Source organism: Heterocephalus glaber, unplaced genomic scaffold (assembly GCF_053883595.1).
Source record: "Heterocephalus glaber isolate CG9 unplaced genomic scaffold, H.glaber_assembly_v1.0 deba00001504, whole genome shotgun sequence".
In the NCBI taxonomy this organism is placed as follows: domain Eukaryota; kingdom Metazoa; phylum Chordata; class Mammalia; order Rodentia; family Bathyergidae; genus Heterocephalus; species Heterocephalus glaber.
This window is the reverse complement of record NW_028258324.1, coordinates 54,058,767-54,080,194: the sequence shown is the minus strand read 5'-3', so window position 1 is coordinate 54,080,194 and position 21,428 is coordinate 54,058,767. Positions and strand designations below refer to the sequence as shown.

Below are 21,428 nucleotides of genomic sequence, written 5' to 3'. Positions count from 1 at the left end.
TCCAGGGAGCACAGACAAAGGGTCCTATTTTTGGCTCTCAGCCTCAGCCCAGACTACCTCTGTTGGGACTGCTCCTGCCTGGTGGCTCACGTGGGTTTGGGGGATCAGACACTTACATAATTTGTGGTCCTTTTTAAGAATAATAATACCAAATTATAAGCACAGAAGTAGGTCAATAATAAATATTTATTCAAAATGAGAAGGGAAGGCAAAAAAATAGCAATTTTAAAAAGCTAACAAATACTAGAAATATCAAAAACCCTAAAAACAAACATAAGAAGTATATTGACTTGTATTAACAACCTAGCAGTTGTAGTAATTATCTGACAGACCTCTGTAAATGCTTATATTCTGAATTTCAGCTATATCGTCTTTGGTTGTTTCTTCTTTTAAAAACATTTTATAATATCTTCCTCTACAGAGAGACTGGAAACATAATTCTGATTTTTCCTGTAATGTGTTGATCCAAATTTGTTTTTTCCTAATGATAATTTAGAAAATTATCATTAGGAAATTCCATTCCACAACCCATTATTGGTCATGTCATACACACTTTTAGTACCACTGTCAAATTTGAAGAATCTTCTATCAGGTGTCATTCATTCGTGAGCTGTAAGGTTTATATTTCACTGGGCAGAGATTAATCTGATATGTCTTTAAACTGATGATGCTCATTAGCCAGGACCTTGGGAAGCTAGCTACTCTTGTCACTAGGCATCTGACAGCCCTGATCTCATGGACAAGGAAACTCACACCTCTTTTTGAAAGATAGCTCTGCAAATGCTGGTCCCTGGCTCTCAGCTGCCCAGTCTCCCTTCTCCCACATATCCGTTCTCCAAGGGCTGAGCAGACACAGCCCCACCTTTGGGCCATCACACCTCGCGCTCACAGGACTACGAGAGAATGCCTCCATGATGTTAGAATTCTATTTATTTGACTGCCTTCCCCACTAGACTCTGATTCCCTTGGGGGAAGACAATGGTTTTTCTCATCTGCCTAGCATAAGGCCTAGCTAAAAAATAAAATAAAATGAAATACCTTAATAATGGTGTTGCACAAATAAAAATTGCCTCACGATACAGATGCAAGAAAGTGCCACAGTTCTTTACCTTTCTAAAATAATCTTTATTATTCTTGGATGGCAGAGTTGTCAATTGTTGATAAAACAGCACTGTTCCTTTATTTACTGGAGCATCTTCTTCTATGGGGTCAGGCAGTCCACGAAAACAAGGACTTGCTCTCAGGCCATCAGTCAGCTTCGATACCCCTGGACATTGTTTCGCCTTTCTGTAGCAGGGCCGTGGAGCTTCAGCCCTCTCTACCTGATAACCTAGTTGCTAGAGATCTCTTCCATGGCTTTCAAAATGGTAGCACAGGGGAGAGAGGTGGGAATCAACCACTAAAGCATCTAGGAGCCCACAGTCCTCCTGAGTTGCCATCAACTCTAGAAGGTACAAGTGTGGCCAGATCGGGTCTGCACTAACTGAGGAACACTTCTGACTCGTCTCTTTCAAGGACCTCAAAATCTCCCCAAAAGCACTAAATAAAGAAGTCATCGAATTTGAGTATCCTCATCAGTCTCAGAGTAAGAAGTGAAGTAAGAAGGGGGAGAAGAAGTGTTACTGGGATTTGAGGTGCTAGAGTCTTCTTCTAGAGGTGATTTCTGAGCAAAGAATTGGTCAAGACAAGCACATTATTAAAGGTAGGAAAAAAACCAGGCTCTGCAGAGCAAATTTGGGCCAAGTGAAAGTAGAAAAAGAAGTGCACTCTACAGCATGCAGGTGAACTACTATGAAAGAACACAGTAGCAAAGAGCTCAATTTTTTATATCACCCACTCCTCGGGCCCATGTCAGGTCCAGGCCATCCTATGGAAACATGCTCCAAAGAGGAACTGAAGGCAGCACTCTCTGATTAAGCTCACATGCAGTACTTTGAGAACTGTTCGGCGCACGTGTCCAGGGATTTTGTAATTAACAGGTCATACCTACTCCCCAGCCAGTCCGACACGCCCTATTCTCCTGCCTCAGAAGGAAGAAAGGAAATATCAAAAGACAATTACAATTCACTCAACAACTTTAATCAGCTTTATTTTCACCTCTAACATTGGGCGCCCCTTAATTCCATAAAAATACAAGCCTTCCAGTGAACCAAAAGAAGAGGGTTCATATTATGAACAGCAAAGAGTGGAAAATAAAAGAAACAAAAGACAAAAAACAGGCCATTTCAGAGTTACTTTTTCTTGTGAGGCAGTGAAAGGGAGCAGAATAATAGAGAAATAACTCGTTGGTTAACATCAAGTTATTTTTTTCTGTGTGTAAAGGTTAAGGCAGAGAAAACCATTATCATGCCAATTGAAACTAGTCTGTTTGAGATCTTTAGCCTATTGTCCTGACTTCTCTATAGTCCTTTTCTCTGCAGGCCTGGATTCAGGTCAAATAAACAACTTAAAACTTGTTTTAGCTTGGTGATGTGGAACTTTAGCATGATGCCTCCATTTTGATATTTTAGCCCAGTTTGTTGGGGTCTGGTGCAGGACCTTAGCCCCAAACAATGCTTCCCTAGAATTTTTATTTAATGGAGGAAGAGAGGGAGGAAAAGAGAAAAAGAAGGAGGGGCAGAAGGAAGAAAGAAATGAGAAAAGGAAAGAAGAGGGGAAGAAAATTGGAGACTTGTGCAAAAATGCTCTGATACACAAGACCCAGAAGTCTAGTTGCCCTTCCTCTGTGGATGAAAGATGCAATCACTTCATCCATTTTCTAATAAGTCTGCTTAAGCAAGAAAATAATAATAATAATAAGTCACAGGTTAACTTCTACATTAACATTAATACATTAGCCTGTCAGAAATGCTTATTGAAAGAATCATTCAATGAATGAGTTCTCATGGTTAGTTCGTTATCATAATCTATTTTTTAAAAACTATATTAATATCATTCAGGAGGAAAAGAGCCCCTCTCCTCACACCTACATAATTGTGCAGGTAAAAACAGTGATTGGAAACATTCCCTTACAGAGCTGGGTGCTGAAAAAGTAGAACAGACTTGTTCATTTCAGCTACAGTGATAGAGTTCCCCACCCTGCTTAAAAAAGGCTTTACATTTACCCTGTACAGTATTTTACAGAAAATGGTTAAGGCACTTGGCTCCTAGTTGCTAACTTCAAACTATATTACATAGGTTAAAAAAACAAAATAAAACCATTTTCTCCTTAATCAAAACTCCTTTAAAAGAGGCAGAGTTACAATGCCCTAGTGTCCCTGATCAAAAGACCTGGCAGATTTCCAGAGCAAAGGGCACCCTTGATCGAAGGTGTTCTTCTTAGAAAATGTGATGTTTGGCATCTGGGGGAGAAATGGAGATTTCACTCTCCCACATCATCTGATCCTTCACTGATGTAGCAGAACAAAATGGCTTACCAAGCTCTTTTCTAGTTAGCAGGACTTATTTAAATTCCTTTCCCTCCCCCATTCCCCTTTTTATAACCGGCAGCAAATTACCAGTATTGATAAACCATTAGAAAATAAAATAAGAGACAATTTTATTGACAGCTAAGTGAAGTAAAGCCTGGGTTGTGTTGGTTTTCAGCAATTGAGCTTTTTATATTCATTAAAACTCTGCAAGCAGCATGTGTTAAATTTTTGATATATGCAGCATACACTGAAATCTTTATCTACATTAACTGAGACACCAATTTGCACCCCTGTTGCACCCTAATAGGCTGATTTATTGTGGTTTCCCAAGGCCTATTAATGAAAGAGCTTGGAGTTTTTTAGTGGCCTAAATCAATTTCATTTTTTGGATGCAGCAGAACTTGTCAAGGTCTGCATCTCTCATTTCCCCTTCTGTCAATGCGGATGGATCATGTGAGCTCCTGTGTTGTCTGCAGCAACCGGAGGCTTGACAGATTGGCACATAGACTGGGGACTACTTGGACATCTGCACAAACTCAGCCAGGGGAATGACAAAGAAATGCCATGGGATTCCCAACTGTCTTCAAGAGGAGAAATGCCTACAAAATCTTTTACACAAACAAAAAAGTGCAAATAAAAAACAGAAGAAAGCCATATAACGCTGACAATGAGCATCCATCTAGAATGGCAATAATCATTCTCCACTATTATTAGCACATTCTTGAACTGCCTCCTTTAAATTACTTTCCCCTCCTCTACTTCAGCTTCAGCATCTGAGTTACGATGGAAGCACTTAAGTTTTGTTCACTGAGGCATCCGTAGTACCTGAAAGAGAGTCTGAGCTCAATAAATATCATCCATGGACAGACTTTCATACCAGAGAAAAGAAATAATTCATTGAACAATGACTTTAAAATCAATGCTTGTCACCATGATGCTCATGGGACCTTTGAGAAACTAATGAAACTATGACCTTTCTTTCTCTTCTCCCCACCCCTCCCCTCTCCTCTCCTCCCTTCCCCCACTCTCCAAGCCCCCCCACACACACTTTTTTATTGTTTTCAAACACCAAATTTTCCCCATAATGTCAGATTCCCTTGACCTTAGGATGAAACAGCCTCTGATCCCCACAGTGGGGAGACACTGGACTGCTATGGGGAGCAGGAGATGTACAGAGAGCCATAGAGAAGAAACTGATCCAACTGGATAGAATGCTCTTTGCTTACTATTCCTAGAAGCACCCTAACTCAGTCAGTCAAGGAAGCCATCCAAGAATTAATTTAATATACTAATCACTGTTCACAGCCCAGAAAATATTAAAGAGATAATGAGCAAATTTGTCAAAAGCCACATAAAATTTTCCTTCTTTCTCTTCCAAATGTGTTAGTTCATTTGTTCCCTAGAGTGGCTGAAGAGTTTGGGAGCTCTCTTTTGGTTTTGGTTCCTCTTTATGGAGCAAATTCAAAATATTTAGCAGCTGATCTTACTCTGGAAGCAACTGATCCAGCATTAAGTTATCCCTTCATTTTGCAAGACCTCTGAAGTACTCCCCTGAATCTGAGGAGTCACAAAAGAAGGGGCATCTGGCTTGCTATGGGATGAATATGACGCTTCTGGATCTAACAAATCTTGATTGTGTTCATTGCTCTTGTTGTCTTAAAGACACTCCTGAGAAACTTTATCAATTCATCAGATGTAATAATGTTAACTTTTCTACATCATATACTGTATGGTTAGATTTATTTTTTTTTGCTCTGTAGTTTGAGTGTCAGCAACCTGAAAGCCTGTATATTAACCTCCACTGCTCTCTTAGATGATGATTACTTTGTTTCATCTTGTACCAGGAAAATGTGCTCTAGAGCCAAATTTTTTGCTGCTCATATTGTTATGAAACAATGTGTCATAAAATCCTGATACTCTGGCAGAATTCTGACAAGAAATATGCTGACCCAAAATTTAGAAGAAACTTTAATTGCAAAAACTTACACACCCTTTCAGGGGTTCTAATGTGACTTTTATAACAAGAGGGAGGTTTTCATATTCTGGCAAATGCGTTTGTAAATTTTAGCTTTGCCAATAATCACCTGGATAAACTCAGGCTACTTGCCTAATTACTTTGGTCTTTGGTTTTCTTACCTTTAAAACAGGAATAATTATAGTTACCTTTAAGGTAGTAGAAGGATTCATTGGAATTACGTTTATAAGACACTTAGGGTACAGACCAGAAGCACAAAATGTGCATTCAACAAGAAGAGACTGTTGTGAACCCTTCTGGGGACCAAGAAAGAACTGCATAGGAAAAGAAAAGAGACAACAAGCAGGTCAGGGGACTAAGAGAACACTGGTGAACTCTCCAGATTTCAAAACTGTTGGCAAAATAATACAGAGGTTTGAATTTTAGGACAGCATCTTTTGGAAGTGCTAGGGTGTTGGCAAATATGGCTTCTACTAAGAAGTGAGTTGGAAATGGAAAATGGCAGTCCAACTTGTTGACAGAAAAAGCAAAACAGTTGACGAAACTGAAACACTAAAAATTAAATCCAGGTCTCTCATGGTTAGCAAAAGTACTTTAGAAGGAAAGACAAGGACTATCAAGGCCAACAAAGCCATCACTGTTCTCGGACAAAACTGCAGCAAACGCATAAAGTGAATGAAAAGACATCCAATTGACAGCAAAAGAAACACCATGGGCCCAAAGCCAGAAACTATTCTTGGGCCAAAATTTTTTTTTCATAGAATGCTAAATTTAATGAACTGGAATTCTTTTTGTAAAAATAGCATTCTAGTTAACCTTTTCAAATGAAGAATTTGCATTTGATAGGAAATGCGCATTTTCTCACAGGGATGGAGCTCCCTGCCCTGAGCTTTGCTGTTCTTTGACTAGCAAGGCCACATTGTCACAAGCATTCCTCAGTCTGAGTGAGTAGGGTGGGCATAAAGTGAAGGGTAGGAAAGGTTTCTGCTCCCAGCAAGGAAGGCTGCCTGGTGAATCTTCTCTGAAGGGAGGCCACTAATCTTGTCCATGAGGGTAAAACACATCAAGAGAAAAGGTATTGCTGTGGAATAAATGCCTAGTATAATTAAGACTATTGTTATGGAAGTACTTAGTTATCATAGGATAAAAGAGTCAGCAACAAGTTTAAGCAATGAAACAACATGCCTTGGGCAGTTACTCAAATTCCTGCTTATTTTAGGACATTATGATGAACTAATCAAAGAGCATTCTGATCCTATAATAGTCTGAGAGAAAGTAAAGGGAGTAGTGAAGGACAAAAGAATCCAAATAACTCATTTCCAAGACAACAGCTAACTCTGTGGCTAAGAGCATCAGCAGGTTAATTAAGAAGTCTGTTGGCAATGAGGCCAGCATGTTTTCATTTGCAGAAGATACTGCTCATTAACCCCTGAGCATAACTAATAGTCACAGAATAGCAGCAAGCTTACTCAGTAGGGAGAATGCTAGAGATAGCTTCCTAACTCAGACAAGTTCCCCTTTTCCTGCTCTGCCTACCATTTCTTATACTAAAGAGAAAGTTGCTCTGTCATTATTTGTATCTGTTGTCTACCTATGAATTCAACAGATGGAGAACTCAGATTCACATGCTTTATGGATATTAACCTACTCTATTCCTTTCCTTTGAAGGAACTGAAAACTATTTACTATAAAAATTCATAAACTGTATGTTATATTGTTGTGAATACTTTGATTGCAAGTCAGAAAAATTCCCAATTTAAACAAGGAGGGGTTTATCTGTCATTTCCTCAAATGTAAGGCACTAATTCTAATAAAACATGCCATTTTATGAATCACACAAACAAAGGAAAAAACCATTGTCAAATAAACTGACATAGTGTTCTCTAATGACTTAAAAGATTTTATACTGGGCCGGGGATTTAGCTCAGTGGTTCCGGCGCCTGCCATGCAAGGGCCAAGTCCCGAGTTCGATCTCCGGTACCAAAAAAAAAAAAAAAAAAAAAAGATTTTATACCTACTGAGAGTTGTAAAACTCATTTAGATGTCCATTCTATCATACATAAGATATATATTATAAATATGATATATCTGATACATTTATATCTATAACCACCAATCAAGTGTATTGCTTCATATTCATAAAACATCTTCACATTCAAATCTAAATCTTCAGAACCACTTTTTAATACAGAGCTATAATATCCATTTTTTCATGCAATATTATTCCCTGTGATATCAAAATATTGATAACTTTTTTTGGTGGGGGCAGTACTGGGAACTGAAATCAAGACCTTCACGCTGAGCTACCCACCCCCTAGCCCTTTTTTAGTTTTTGGAGACAGCTTCTCCCTAGTCACTATGTAGCCCAGGGAAAACTGTCCCTGCCTCGGCTCCCCATAGGGCCGGGATTACAGTGTCTGCCACCATGCCCACATGGTAACATCTTATGAAACAATGCTCCACTACTGCTTCTCGAATTTTCTTCCAAGCACTGACCATCATTATGCAACTTTTGATGAGAGTGTTTTCTTTATCTTTCAGAAGATGTCAACAGAAGTTTCTCAAATTGAAAACAGATCCTTACTGAAATGCCCTTCCACTGTTTGTTGACTGAACTGTCATGGGGCTGCAGTCATGTCCCAGGGAATAACAATCAAACTGACACATGTACAGGGAATGGCAACTATGTCACGACTGTGCCTGGCCAACAGTGGTTGTAAGATGTGATCATAGGAAATACATTCAGATTTCAAAAAATGTTGAACTAAGAAAAAAATGCAATATCAAGTCAACAAAATACCAATCATACTTAACAAGAAAACTGAAGATCCCATGGTTGTCGGGCAAGTTAATTTGGTAACTCGGTGTTACTGGGAACCCAGAGCCTGCTCAACCGTCCTCTGTTCAGCTCGCTGTTTTCATGGACCCAGATGGCATTAGGGTTCCAAGAGTCATAAGCAAACACAATATCCAGAAGAATAAGAGGGAACGTTTGCTCCCAAGCGTCTTTATCTGTCAATACCCCAAACAATTTATCCAGGCACACAGGAAGAAGAAAAGTGATATATGTCATTGCTCAGCTCTAGCCCAGCATCACTTTGTAGGAATTAGAAATTAATATCAACAGATCTTCCAGCTTGTCAAAAAATATTAGAAAGCTTGATTGTTCTGTGGAATACCCCAATTTTTGAAATAAATCTTCAACTAATCAGTTTCTATACTGTTTCATTCTATCTTTGTACAGCTTGGAATCTAACAGAACCTCAGTCCCAAGATATTCTACAGTAGCCTAGATCTGGGGATGGGGAAGGGCTACTGAGAAACCACGCCGGACACAATCCTGGACATGTAGCTCATACCTAGTTCTTTGTATCCGAAAGACCAGGTAACAGTCAAGAGAGGCATAGACAGCCTCCAAACAAGTGAAGCAAGACACCTGCTGGTGGACCTAAGCCTTTACCAATGTGCTCTAGGTGGAAAACCTAGTGAAAGTCCCTTGAGACACCACTTAGAAGTTGCAACTTGGCAAGAAGTCTTTGCTGGAACCACAAGAGCCACTAGAAGTCCTTCCAGCAAATGACTCAGATAGCAGTTTTGGCACCTGACCTCCTTCAGCCTGCTGACCACGCCCCTGTCCACACCTTCAATGCCATGGTGCCCCCCACCTAGCCAGCCTCTCCATGAACTGTGTGCCTGCCCACCCCTCCCCTATTCTCCATCCTCATCTACTTGTTCCTTCTGGCCCTGGCCCCCTTCCATCTGGACTTTTACTTGCCTCTAGTTTATTTGAACCAACAGTTGTGAGCTTGGCCTCTCATTTGCTTAACCATCCCATCAAGCACTTTTCCTACGGTGCATTGTGTTCAATACTTGTCTACTTCCTCCAGATTTTAGTCTGGCTCTGCTCAAGGCTGCATTTTCACCACATCTGGAAAACACTTGACAAAATCTACAATTCAAACTGAGCACCTATGGATTTATGGACTAAACAGCCAAGGTTCTTACAGGTGTGAGTGGCAGAAAAATACCTTTTACAAACATGATTTTCTTCCTTGCTTTCTTCTTCCATTCTTTCCTTCCTTTTCCCTTCTAACCTTCCTTTGCTCCTTTTTGTTCTTCATCCTCTTCCCCTAATCATTTTTTATTTTTTAAATATGGAAAGTGTAACAAGAAATTTAGGCCTTTTTAAAACGATAAGTAAAAAAACCCAAGAAGCCAAGTCATATTTCTATTTCTATAAAAGCATTACTTTTGAGTATTTTAATGTCCTTTCTGATTTTTTCCTCTTTATAGTTTAAACTATTGACTGATTTTTAAATTTTGGTGATATTTTTATTTTTGTATTATTTAAATCGTCAAGTGCCTTTCTTACATAAAATTAAATTTTCTCTTAAATATGTACCCATAAAATTTTACCATTAATAATTATACACAACATTCAGGTAAAGCAGGAATATATCAGAAATATTTTCATCATTTTAATACTTGCACAATTTTATTAGCCCAGTCATCAGTCAATTAAAAAGTTACTGAACATTTCAAAATATAGGAACTCAGATACAGTTAAGTGCCTCTCTCACACATTTGGAATACTCTTTAGTGTTGCTTAACCTAATTAAATTAACCTAATTTAGATTTTTACCTGCTCAGGGTTAAGTAGGCCTCTCTCTTCATACTTCCCCATTCCTGGGACAAAATATTCAGTGCCCACAACCTAAAGAAGGATAGTTTTATTTTGGCTCAGGCTTTAGTCCATGGCCAGCTGCTTCCAAGGCAGAAATGGCATGGTAAAAGGGGCATGGTGGAGGAAAAGATTCTTAGCTCCGGTTGGCCAGGAAGCAGAGAGAGAAGAGAGGAGCTGGGAAGAAGAACACATCCCATCAGGTCAGGCTGCCATTGACCAGCCTATCAACAGGACTGGCCTTCTACCTGCCAGGGGGCTATCTACTCATCTGTGGACTAATCCATTGATGAGCAGAGTGTCTCCACGATCTAATCACCTTCCAAACTCCTGAGAATTTGGGGGATATTTTAGATCTAATCATAACAGCCTCCATTTCACCCTAAATATCTGTTGTTTCTTCTTTAAATTAGAATATTGTCTAGGAGCATTTACAGAAATCGCAGGATTTCAGCCCCTTTACAAGTGTCAAAGCCAGAACCTGGCACACAGTAGATACTTAAAACATATTTGCATTGCAGCTGTCATTGTAACTGTCTCCCTTAAATAAAAATATCTTTATTTTTAAGTGTCTTTTGGAATCTGTGCTCTTGTTACTAAACTACCCAGATTTTCACTGATTGCACGGTAAAAAAGAAAAATGATTGAATCTGTGTTTTCACTGGATTTAATCCATGCTTTCGTTGAATGAAAAGAAATTTAAAACTTGCTGTATTTTCTGTCAATATTCGAACTTCCCAAGCAGAAGAAAAAAAATGTATCTTTTCAAAGAAAAGACATCTCTTTAACACACACACACACACACACACACACACACCCTCCTCACACAAGATATTGTCATATCCTACTGTTTACATTTCTTTTCTCACATTGAAATAGACACTAAAAATAAGTTGTTTCGAGCACTCCTTAGCATTCAAAACCCAAGTTATCTAGAAGTTAATTTTTAAAAATTCATCTAAAATGAAAATCGGTAAGATTTTAAAGAGAAATTAAAACTACTTTTAACTCAGTATCCTTGTTTAGATTTTCTTCAGAGTTCTTACTTTCAGAATTAAATCACTTTAAGAACTTTTTACGAAGATGTCTAAATTTACACATAACTAAATTCTCGCCCATTGGTAATGGTGGTCAACAATCAAGAAGCTAGACCATAATGTTAAATGAAATAAATCAGACACACAAGCTTAAATATTACATGGTTTCTCTTAGAAGAGAAACCCAAATTATAAATAAAGAGCAAAATAAAAGATAGATAATAGGAAGTAGGGAGATAGATTTTTTTCAAATAGGAAAGAGATCAAAAGATGAAGGGAGGGAGGTGGGAGGGGAGGGAAAGGGAATGGAAAAAGAAACTGGGATGTGTTATGTATGTGTACCAACTCCTCACCATGAAGGTAATCATTGTCTACTGCAAACATGTGCAAATAAATAAGATAAATTATAAAACATTTTTTAAAAAGAAGCTAGAGAACAGGTCTGGTAGTCACCCCTGTTCCCATCCCCACGAACTGTCTGTTAGCCAATCTGTTTAGCTACTCATATTCTCTTCTTCAAAATACACTAGCAGACAAAAATGACTTTGCAGTATCTGACAAAGCAGTAACATGCATTTATTTGATGTGCTAATCCCAAAGCTAACGTTTGAGTGCAGTGAGTTTTTAATCAAATCCTCAGAACTCTGAGCAACCAGCCCAGTGCATGCAATCCATTCTGAGTCATAAAGGCCTGCCTTTGGTTTGTAGCTATTGCCTCAATTTCATGGAACTATAGAATTTTAGAGCTGGAAAGGACCTTAGATTATTTGCGACTTGACCTCCTAGCCATTTTAAAACCACTGCTCAAAAACATTGTGCTCTGTAACTTTTGTGTTGCTAGATCCTTGTGCTCTTTAAAAGAAATAAAATCTCTCTGCTAGATGATTTTATGGGGCAGCTTGTTAAAGGGTTGTTCTTTGGGATCCTTTTCTGATCGCAAACTTTGAGTGAATTTCTGAACCTTTTGATAAACACTAACTGCTAGAGTTTGGCTCTTGCCTGTCCCACGGTGGCCTACGTGTTAAAGGGAGGTTGGTCCTCATCTGTGGTTGTGTTATTGGGAGCCTTCAGGAGACAATTTCTAGTGGAAGGAAGTTAGATCACTTGGGCAAGCTCTAAACCGACAGTGGAACCCCAACCCCTCCTCCTCTCTGTTCCCCAACCAGCAGCAAGCAGGTGAACAGGCCTTCTCCCCCATGTGTTCCCACTATGATGTACTGTGCCACCACAGGCCCACAGAAACAAGGCCAAGCAAGCATAGAATGAAACAACAGAAGTTATGAGCCAAAATATACTTTTCCTCTATTTAAGTTGATTATCAACTATTTTGTTGCAGTGACAGAAAGCTGAATAGCACACTAGCCAAAAAATATTTTCTGCAAGTAAGGAAACTTGGAAAAGAAAAAGGTAAAGAACCTGGCCATTGTTGAAAGAGTAATAGGTGCAGGGGACTTATAATACCACTTTTGATATAGACTTCAAAGTAGTTATTGTCCCCATTTTACAGATGATGCAACTGAGACCCAAAGAGTTTTAAAGGGATTTGCTCGACATCTCAGAGTTAGTGGGCAACGAAGTTGGTTTGAAACCCAAGTTTGTTCAGCTCCAAGCATAGCCAATATTCTCTTTATCACATCAAACAATTTCCCTTGGTCTTTATTCCAATTAATAGAGCATTTCATGAGCCTACACATGATTACCTGTACATGGTAGACTCTCTTGTTCAGAGAAAACCATATGTTCAAAATCTAAAGACAAGAGACTCCTCTTTTCTTCTGTTTGACTGCTGGATAATTGTAATTGAACACATTGTAAACAATGGTTTCTTTATATCAGAAAGCAGTGACTGGTTATTCCTTTTAGAAGCTGTCCACCAATATTATTCTAGACTCTGCCTGGACATTTCAAAGGGTCAAGGCCAACCACAGTTAAGATGCTGACTGTACACATAGATTTCTCATAATGAGACCTCAACTCAGACAGGCAGATTGACAGCTGTGTAGCTTTCAGGTAATCAAAACAGAGGATAGATTAATACCTGAAGTTCAAAATGACCAAAAACAATATTATCAATATGGTCTGGCCATTCTTCAACATCATTTTATGTCAGGGAGAGGGAGATCTGCCAGAAAGAAAAAGGAAAACAATTAAGAAAAAACAGAAAAATTAATAAGATTGCCTCCTTTCTGGACCCAGAATCTAAAAAGAAACAATAAATACTTTTGAATATTTTTATAAGACTTTGCAAAACTGAAGATTACTTACAACTTTTCAAAATTGGATTCCATTTGATTTTTTTTCTTGACCCACTTCTACCTCAACTTGGGACAGGCAAGATTACAAAATTCCATGTAGATGGCTACAAAGGAAATGGAAAGAGAAATCAGCCCATATATTGAAACTACCTCGCTGTTCTCCAAAGCAATATTGAAAATCAAGAGTTGCTAGTGAGGTTGAAGACACGTAGTATAGATCTTTCCCAGTAGTCTTTGTCAGGGAGGCACTTAATCTCAGTATTTCTTTAAGCTTAATGCTCTAATAAGACAAAGCCATCCTGCAAGGTTCTTAATACTAAGGCTCTGACACATGCAAATATATTGTGCTACTCACTGAAAAATGATGGCTGCTACCAAGGAATGGGCTTCTGGTTTAATTATCTTTATCTTTCTGATCATTTAGCATCTCTATTCTCTACCCATTTCAACTCTTTGGCTCTCTCTTGGCTGCTTCTTTTTCGGCTGAACACTCAGTGATTGTCTGATCACTTCCAACCCTCATCTTTGCCCACATGCCAACTTTTGTTTCTCTCCAGGGAAGACTGATATCTTCCCTTTTCACCCAGTGAGAAAATACACAGAGCACGCAGCAACTTCTACTTCTGGGATCCAGTGATCCCTGTCTGTCTTTACAGGTGAATAACTTTGCTAACAGTGACTTACTTTACTTTTCTTTCATCCTTTTAATTGTGTTTTTAATGCACCCAGGCAAAGTTAGATCATGTTATTAAAGAATCCAGGCTGTGTAGCGAGTAAGCAGCAATTTATTTTTCTCACCTTTTGGAAGTGTTTCTTGTTGATGGTTTTCATTCAGTGACCCAAATAATAACTGTTCCTGTTATGCAATTGATGTGACAAGCGAAGGAGAGCTGTGTTCACATGGCACCCAGATGGCCTTAATCAGACATAGTCAGGTTGTTTTTATTTAACTTCAAAGAGGAAGTGCAGAAATTGAAGGAAGACTACATGGGATACCAGATAAGGAAAACCATTCATTAGAGGAAGAGAAGGGATTTTTGAAAACTTTCTTCTCAAACCATTTTGACTCAGAAATGGAAGCAAAACACCAGAATATGGAAATAGTCCCATTTGTGGTTTTATTAGGATGCATGTAAATTTTTCAAACAGTAGGATAGTTTTGGAAAGTTCTTGACTCAGCATAGTATAGATAGTAGTATTTGGCCAACCACTTTTCTTCTTCCAATTTAAAGCCATTTGTATTCCAAGGGAAATTTAATCTGTACATTTATGACTCATTTGTGCTTAACTTGTCAAAATGTTAAGAGCTGTTTGAAATAAAAGAAGCCTTTCGATTCTGGTGTTTATATAATTTTTGTCCTTAGAATCAAAGAGCTGTGCTTTGCAAGCAATCAACACTCTGATATTTTATAGGCATGTGTATCACATGTGAGAAAATGCAGGGCTCAAGTGGATCACAGATCTATTGCTGTAACTTTGAATTTCGGTCCACAGGCATACGTAAATAAGGATGCCTTGAGCTTAATTTTTCAAGAAGACCATATAACAAATGGTGATTTATCTTCAATGAAGATACAAACTTATTCCATTCTTTGCAGTCAATATGCATTGTTTTTTAGGTTTTATAATGCATAATTTTGGGACACACCACTCCGAAAACCAGTACCCTCATTCACAGTGAGTCATTTTCCTTCCCTTAAATCTTGTTTTCCTTTCTGAATTCAGGCACAAATATCATCTAGAAATATCACCAAGCTACCATATCTTTATCAACTGGACCAAATCTCTATCTTATCAAATTTGTACAGACTCGAAAGGGCTTCGCACATATTATTCTCAGATGGTGAGTGACTGGTAAGTGTGCATTTGGGCTTTGGGTTTAACTCCAACTCAGTTCATTACTAAGCATATGCTCTTTACCTTTAGCTTTTGTATCTAAAGATAAAAACTGGGGATGACTTTACCTCTGAGGACATCAGTTATGTGAATCCAGCCCATATACCAAGGTGAGCTCCCCCTGAGTGTGAATCCTCACCGAGAGAGTCCCAGGGAAGGAGGAGAAAATGTATCTGTGCTTGGGACTGTTAGGTCGAAGGAGTAGACCAGAGGCGAATTGGAAATGACCAACTGTTGTAACACAACTGTTTGGGCTGGCAGGTGGTGGAACTGAGAACGGTGGTGGAGTAGAATGCAAAGAGAACAGGAGCAATGCCAAATTGCATCGGGTGAAGTGGGAGCTGTGCCTGCTGAGGTCTGCAGGGTTCTGTCCACAGGAGATCTAGCCCACCTTGCTGGGCAGATGGCAGGGTTTTCAAAGGCTGAGTGAGGCAAACAACTGTAAGAGTGCAAGGCTGGGATGCACTTCATGCTCCCAACATGGCGCATACATCTCATATGAGAGCAGCACATGTTAGTTCTTCTTGGCTCTTTTTCGGTCATGGATTCACTTCTTTGGGGCAAAATAAGCATTGTGCAGAAGCCACCTCATAAACTCCCCATTGTCAAACACAGAGGCATCTGTTGGATGTTTTGATCTTGCATACTTTGTCTCATTTTGGAATTTGCTCGCCCTCACTTCCTGTGTTTCTGGAGGGGCTCACAGCCATGAGGTCCTGGATCACCAAGCACAGGGGAAGACACAGGGTCCACGCAGACCACAAAATCCTTTTCCACTCCAGACAGGCATTGGCCTAACAGTAGAAACAATACCAGAGTATTTTTTCAGAAACTGACTTCACACTGAAAGAGAAAAGATCATTCTACTTCTAACACTGAAAAAAAAAAAAAAGAAACTACCTAAGCTGGGAGTTGTTGAGGCCCAAATCAAAGGGAAACACAGTCATTAGATTAAGAGAGAAGCTGATATTACCCGATCAGACTGTGCCTGAAGCCCTAGACTTTTCAGTTTCATAAGAAAATTAATTCTGCTTGAATTAATCTGAATTGAGTTTCTGTCAGTTGCAACCAATAAACCTGACAACTCTGTGGGGATTACCTTTGGGAATTAAACTTTATCATAGAAAATATTTTACAAAATCATTCTCTCCTTTTTACTATACATTTTAACCTGAACTATTATTTTAAAATTTAAGTTAGTCATTTCTGTGCTTATGTCATTGGATGAATTACTAAGTTTTTTCCAGAGATGCCCTGAGTGCACTTCAGATGCCCCCACTGTAAAAGTCCTGCCCCTGCAGTACAGTGAGGGTGCCAGGGGGCGGCGGGTAGGTGGGCTTCTAACCATGATGATGCTGCTGGCCTGGTGTGGGCACTGGTCCTGTTCAGAGTCTCAGGCGCCTTGACAATCAAGGGAGCACACAAGTGCACGTTCAACCTTGCAATAGGTCAGCAATGATGCCAAGAGTCGATGAGCAAAGAAGGAAGGGTCCCAAGTACTTAACAAAGAAGGGCACAAAGGCGAATATCCTAGATCCCAGCAAAGTCAGCAATGAGGACGAACAGAAGATTTCACAGGGAGAGTAAGAGAGTAAGCCTGAAATAAAGCCACATCCCTGCTGGACCTGTCTGCTGCCTGAGGTCCTGTATGAATTGAGAACAGTAGAGCTAAAAGATGAGGGCAAAGGCAGATACCTGCAGGCTGTTGTCACCTAGCCTACAATCACAGTGTAATCAGATGGATGGGACATGTTACAGGGAATAAATGCTCATTTGTTTACTAATTTATTATGCATTGCTTTTTATTATAATCAATCATATACTAATACCATGGGCAGAGAGTGGTGCTAGTGCATGGTGGCACAGTGGTCTTTGCCTGCTAGGAGACACAGCTTCATTAGAGGTGTCTGGATATGTGCACTGGTAACTATCAGAGAGAGCAGTGTACTATGGTTAAATATCATCCCAGAGTTTAGACAACAGAGGCTAAGAATTATTTAGGGAGCAGATACTATTCCCGGGTGACCAGAAGGGGCTGGACAAAGCTGGGCTGGTAGTCACCATGAGGAAGGGGCCACATGAGGTGGAAAGTGAACTGGGCTAACCACTTGTACTTATGTGGCTTTGGAGGTGTCTGGCTTCTCTGAACTGCATTTTCCTCTTTTGCAAGTGGAGAATACTATTCCAAACACTCATGGTCAGGTCAGGATGAGACAAAATCTCTGAGATATGTATGACCTGAGAGTATTCCAGAAGAGGCGAAGGCACCACCGTGTCCCCCGGTCCAGCATGCTTATCAAAAGCAAGAGCATCCCCAAGAAGACCATGCAGTAGCCTGAGGCTCAAATGGCCTCAGAGTGCATCATGTAGCCCTTTTCACTCAAGAGGAACAGGAAGACCCAGACTAGCAAGAAGGGATCTGGCAAGGAGGCATAAAGGCCCAACATAGCATTGAGTCCAGTGAAGGCTCAACGACCTGGCCAGTTTCACTTCCCAACTGGGATAGGACTTAGGTAATGCTGAGAACAGAACGTCAACACCCCCCCCCCTCCGGTGCTCCAGCCAGTGAGAATACCACCCTGCTCAGCAAGCATCAGCATCTCTCTCCGGGAATGCAGAGGTCATGGGAAATGGCGGCAGAATCCCTGAACTAGCTGAGAAGTTCCTGGCACCAAGTGGAGGCTCAACATATAAATCACACTGTTTTAAAATATGTGGAAAATTATATTGCTTTTACACTAGAGTTTATGAACTTTAACTTATGCCAACTATGCACAGCATGCACGGGCTTTGCCTGTATTTGTGCTCTTCCTCCTTCCCTCTCCCAAGCATTTGTAGGAGGAGATGTGATTCTGTATGGAGCTGATGAGAACAGATAATTATCAGGTACATATTGCCTTTTACAGATCTGATTTTATAGCTTTAAAAATAATTCAGAGCATGTGTTTCTCATAATGGCAGGAAAGTCACTTTACTGCCACACATAGAAGGGGCATCACATTTTAAAAAATCATTGCTATATACCAGCATTTATGGCATCTCGGAAGCCATAGAGAAGTTGACACAATTGTGACGCACCTGTGAGCAATTTTTCCAAGCTGTGAAAATGGAACCAAGTGTCCACTTACCCACAAGCGGAGTACATGTACTCCAGGGAGGTGGAAATGCTTCCTTCACTGGTGACATTAGGGAAAACAGCAGGGACAGCTATTACGCAGTGTGGCTTGGCTGCCTGAAGGCAGTGTCACTATTGCTGAGAGCAGGGACAGGGACAGCTCCCAGGGCTCCAGGAAATGGGTCAGGGTTGACAGCAGCAGCTGCTTAGCTCCATCTTCCCCACAGCCACCTCCACTCTGGCCTTTTCTGGGCTCCTCCCATTGGCCTCATATGTCAGCTCCTCTTCTTTCCTTTGACTTCCTCACTTCCTCTCTCAGTTTGCCAGGAACACAAATCCCAAGCACCCTCCAAATAGAAAAACGAGGAATACTTTCCTGGCACAAAGATACTGGGAACATTAAAAGCCTTATTCATAACTTCCCCAGAATTTAACTTTTTAAACACTATATTGTAAGACATTTGTGCTAAGACTGAGGACAATTTGGAGTCTGCCTCTGTTTCTTGGGTTTGACTTAATGGAGGCCGAGAAATACTACTGTAATTCTGGAGATCTCTTAACTCCTTATTTATCTACCATCATCAAAAGTCCAATGTTATATATTAGTTAATTGATCATTGCCCTTTAAGCATAAAAAACTTATTTTTTGTTTAAAATGTAAACCTACCCTTAATAAACACACTCTATGAAGAAATATTACCACATTTCTTGGTTATGAAGAGCCAGGTATTACACCACTGTGGCTGAGTGGTGCTGAACTAATTTTGTAGACTCAACGAGGGCTGGGCCAGAGGTCCTCACCCTGACTGCCTGCAGACCCCTGTGCATAACAAAAACACCTGTCTGTCACATCCCCTGCAATGGAGTTGCAAAGTCAGAAGCAGCACTGGACCAAGGCAGTATCAGGGTTTCTCCTTGATAGAAAGAAACTAAACTATTCCAGTGGGAACAGTAGGACCGTGGAATCTGAGCAGAGCCATCCTAAGGAGCAGAATCAGCAAAGCGAATGAGAGCAAGCGTCCGGAGGCGGCGAGCCAGTACGAGTCAGAAAGGCCGACTGCCTCAGATTTGGAAATCTGTCTCTCTGCAGTTTGCCATGTGAACCAGTCTCTGTTGCTCCTTCAGTTTGTATGGGTACTTCTATTTGGGGAATTCTTAAAGGAGCCACATAATTTTGACACTGACATCAACATTTGTCGTTATCCCCATCTTGAGAGCAGGTTGTTGATTTCAAAGTTGGGTTCTCAGCACTCTTCCTCCATCCTTATGACTCCAGCCTGACACAGAATGTGGTAAAGAGTGAAGGTGCCTGCCGAGAAAGCTCACACTCATAGCAGTACCCACTAGCAACAGCAGCACAGCCATCCTACTGCTCAGCCAGCTGTCCTTCACCTGCACCTGATTCAGCATATCACTCCACTGTCCTGTCCTCTGCTGAGGTGCACGGCCCTGGAGAGAATTATTTACTCTCTCTGTACCAAAGAATATTCCATTTGTTTATCAAGTCACAGCTATGTTTCAGATGGCATCCCTGGAGGGTCAAAACAAAACAAAATCCATTCTTCACACTACAGCTGGAGTGTTTTGGTTGTTTTTTTTTTTAATCCAAATCTGATCACATAACTCCTTTTCAGCCGCACATCATTGTTCTTAGAAAAAAAGCCCAGAATGCTTTACAGACCCACCTGGTCCCGAGGGACTCACCTTGCTCACCCCTTCAGTCTCCTCTCCCCTTTCTGCTCACTACTGTGGGGTGCTTTATTTAGACTCTCAGATCGGCCCTGTACCCTCCCCACCCAGCCCAGGGCCTGGACACACAGTTCCCTCCGCCGGTTAATGCAGCACCTCCCTTGCCATGGAGCCAAAAGTCAAAGCCACCCATTCTTCAGGACTCAGATTAAATATTCATTATCCAGAGAAATCTTTACAGACCTCCCTAAAAGTCTAAATGCTTCTGCCGTAGCCACCCAGACCCTCTCCCATTTGCTAAAGGCCTTGTTCCTTCAACCACATATCCAGCTTCACCACATACATATCTTTCTTCACTGTACTCTAAGCTCTGGGAGGATAGTGGAATGGGCAGATAGAGATTTCGTGGTGCCCACAGTTCCAAAAGTATGGGATGGGAGGTGTTCTTTAAGAAAAACAATACAAAAATAGTTTACTCTGCAAATTTTACCAAAGAGCACATGACCATGTGATCACATTCTTGAAGCATGTCTCAGGGCCTCAGAAGAGGCTGTGTTAGCCTGAGATCTCAACTTTACATTTCTTCCGCTTCGTGGGAAATCTGCCTCTGGGCAGGGACTACATCTGTCTTGTTCACTGCTATCAAAACCCCCGGCACCTGACATATAATTTTAGTTAGAAGACTAACTTCTAAAAGTTATCAATTTTCTAATCACTGAATTAGCCAGAACAGGAATTAAAAATTCTATAAATTTTAAATATAAAGCCAATACGTACTTACCTATAGGACTGTGTGGTCCCACTGGGAACGAAAGAAGCATATGGACTCTCTGAGGGTTAACCAGCTCTTATATGGACCAGGACACTTAATCCTTTGTCCCCATGAGAGAAGGGATAGAACTGGATATGTCAGGTGAGGGAGTGTGCAGTCCTGGCACCAGTGTCAGGCCAATTCTGACCTTTAGCCTTTGCTCTAAGCAAAGACATTTGGTATTCTCTCATCATAAGAGTCTTAATCAGGGGCCCATGATAAATTCACATTGCTTATAAAATTGGTAAAGTTTCTTTCTACGTTCAATTGTCTGAGAGAGGGAGGATCCCAGCTTTCAGCATATTCTCAAAATGACACAAGAGCCCCCACTATACATGGAATCAACGGAGATGTCAAAACAGCTCAGACACATCAGCCTCACCTCAGCCCTATTTCTTAGTAAATGAGAATCTTCACAGTTTATTTCATCACTTTTGAATTTACTCAAATGTATGGGGGGCTACTAGTGCTTACTCAGAAAGGGACTATTATAGTACCTGTTTATATTTGTTTGTGCGTGTTTATACATAGGTGTATACAATGTGACGCATATATTATC

At 40.4% G+C, this 21,428-nt stretch overlaps 1 long non-coding RNA gene across 3 annotated transcripts in view; it reads right to left on the bottom strand.

The window, feature by feature from the left end:
* The window catches only part of LOC110348222 (uncharacterized), a 32,550-nt gene extending 11,616 nt beyond the window's left edge, over nucleotides 1-20,934 (bottom strand). For 2 of the 3 annotated variants that reach the window (XR_015440964.1, XR_015440963.1), the window contains exons 1-3: nucleotides 20,840-20,934; nucleotides 14,157-16,048; nucleotides 13,369-13,462 (exon numbers count right to left, since the gene is read on the bottom strand). This is a non-coding gene — a long non-coding RNA (uncharacterized LOC110348222). The remainder of the gene's footprint in view (nucleotides 1-13,368; nucleotides 13,463-14,156; nucleotides 16,049-20,839) is intronic. The other variant, XR_002393253.2, reaches the window with a different exon arrangement.
* Between the last annotated feature and the right edge of the window lie 494 nt (nucleotides 20,935-21,428).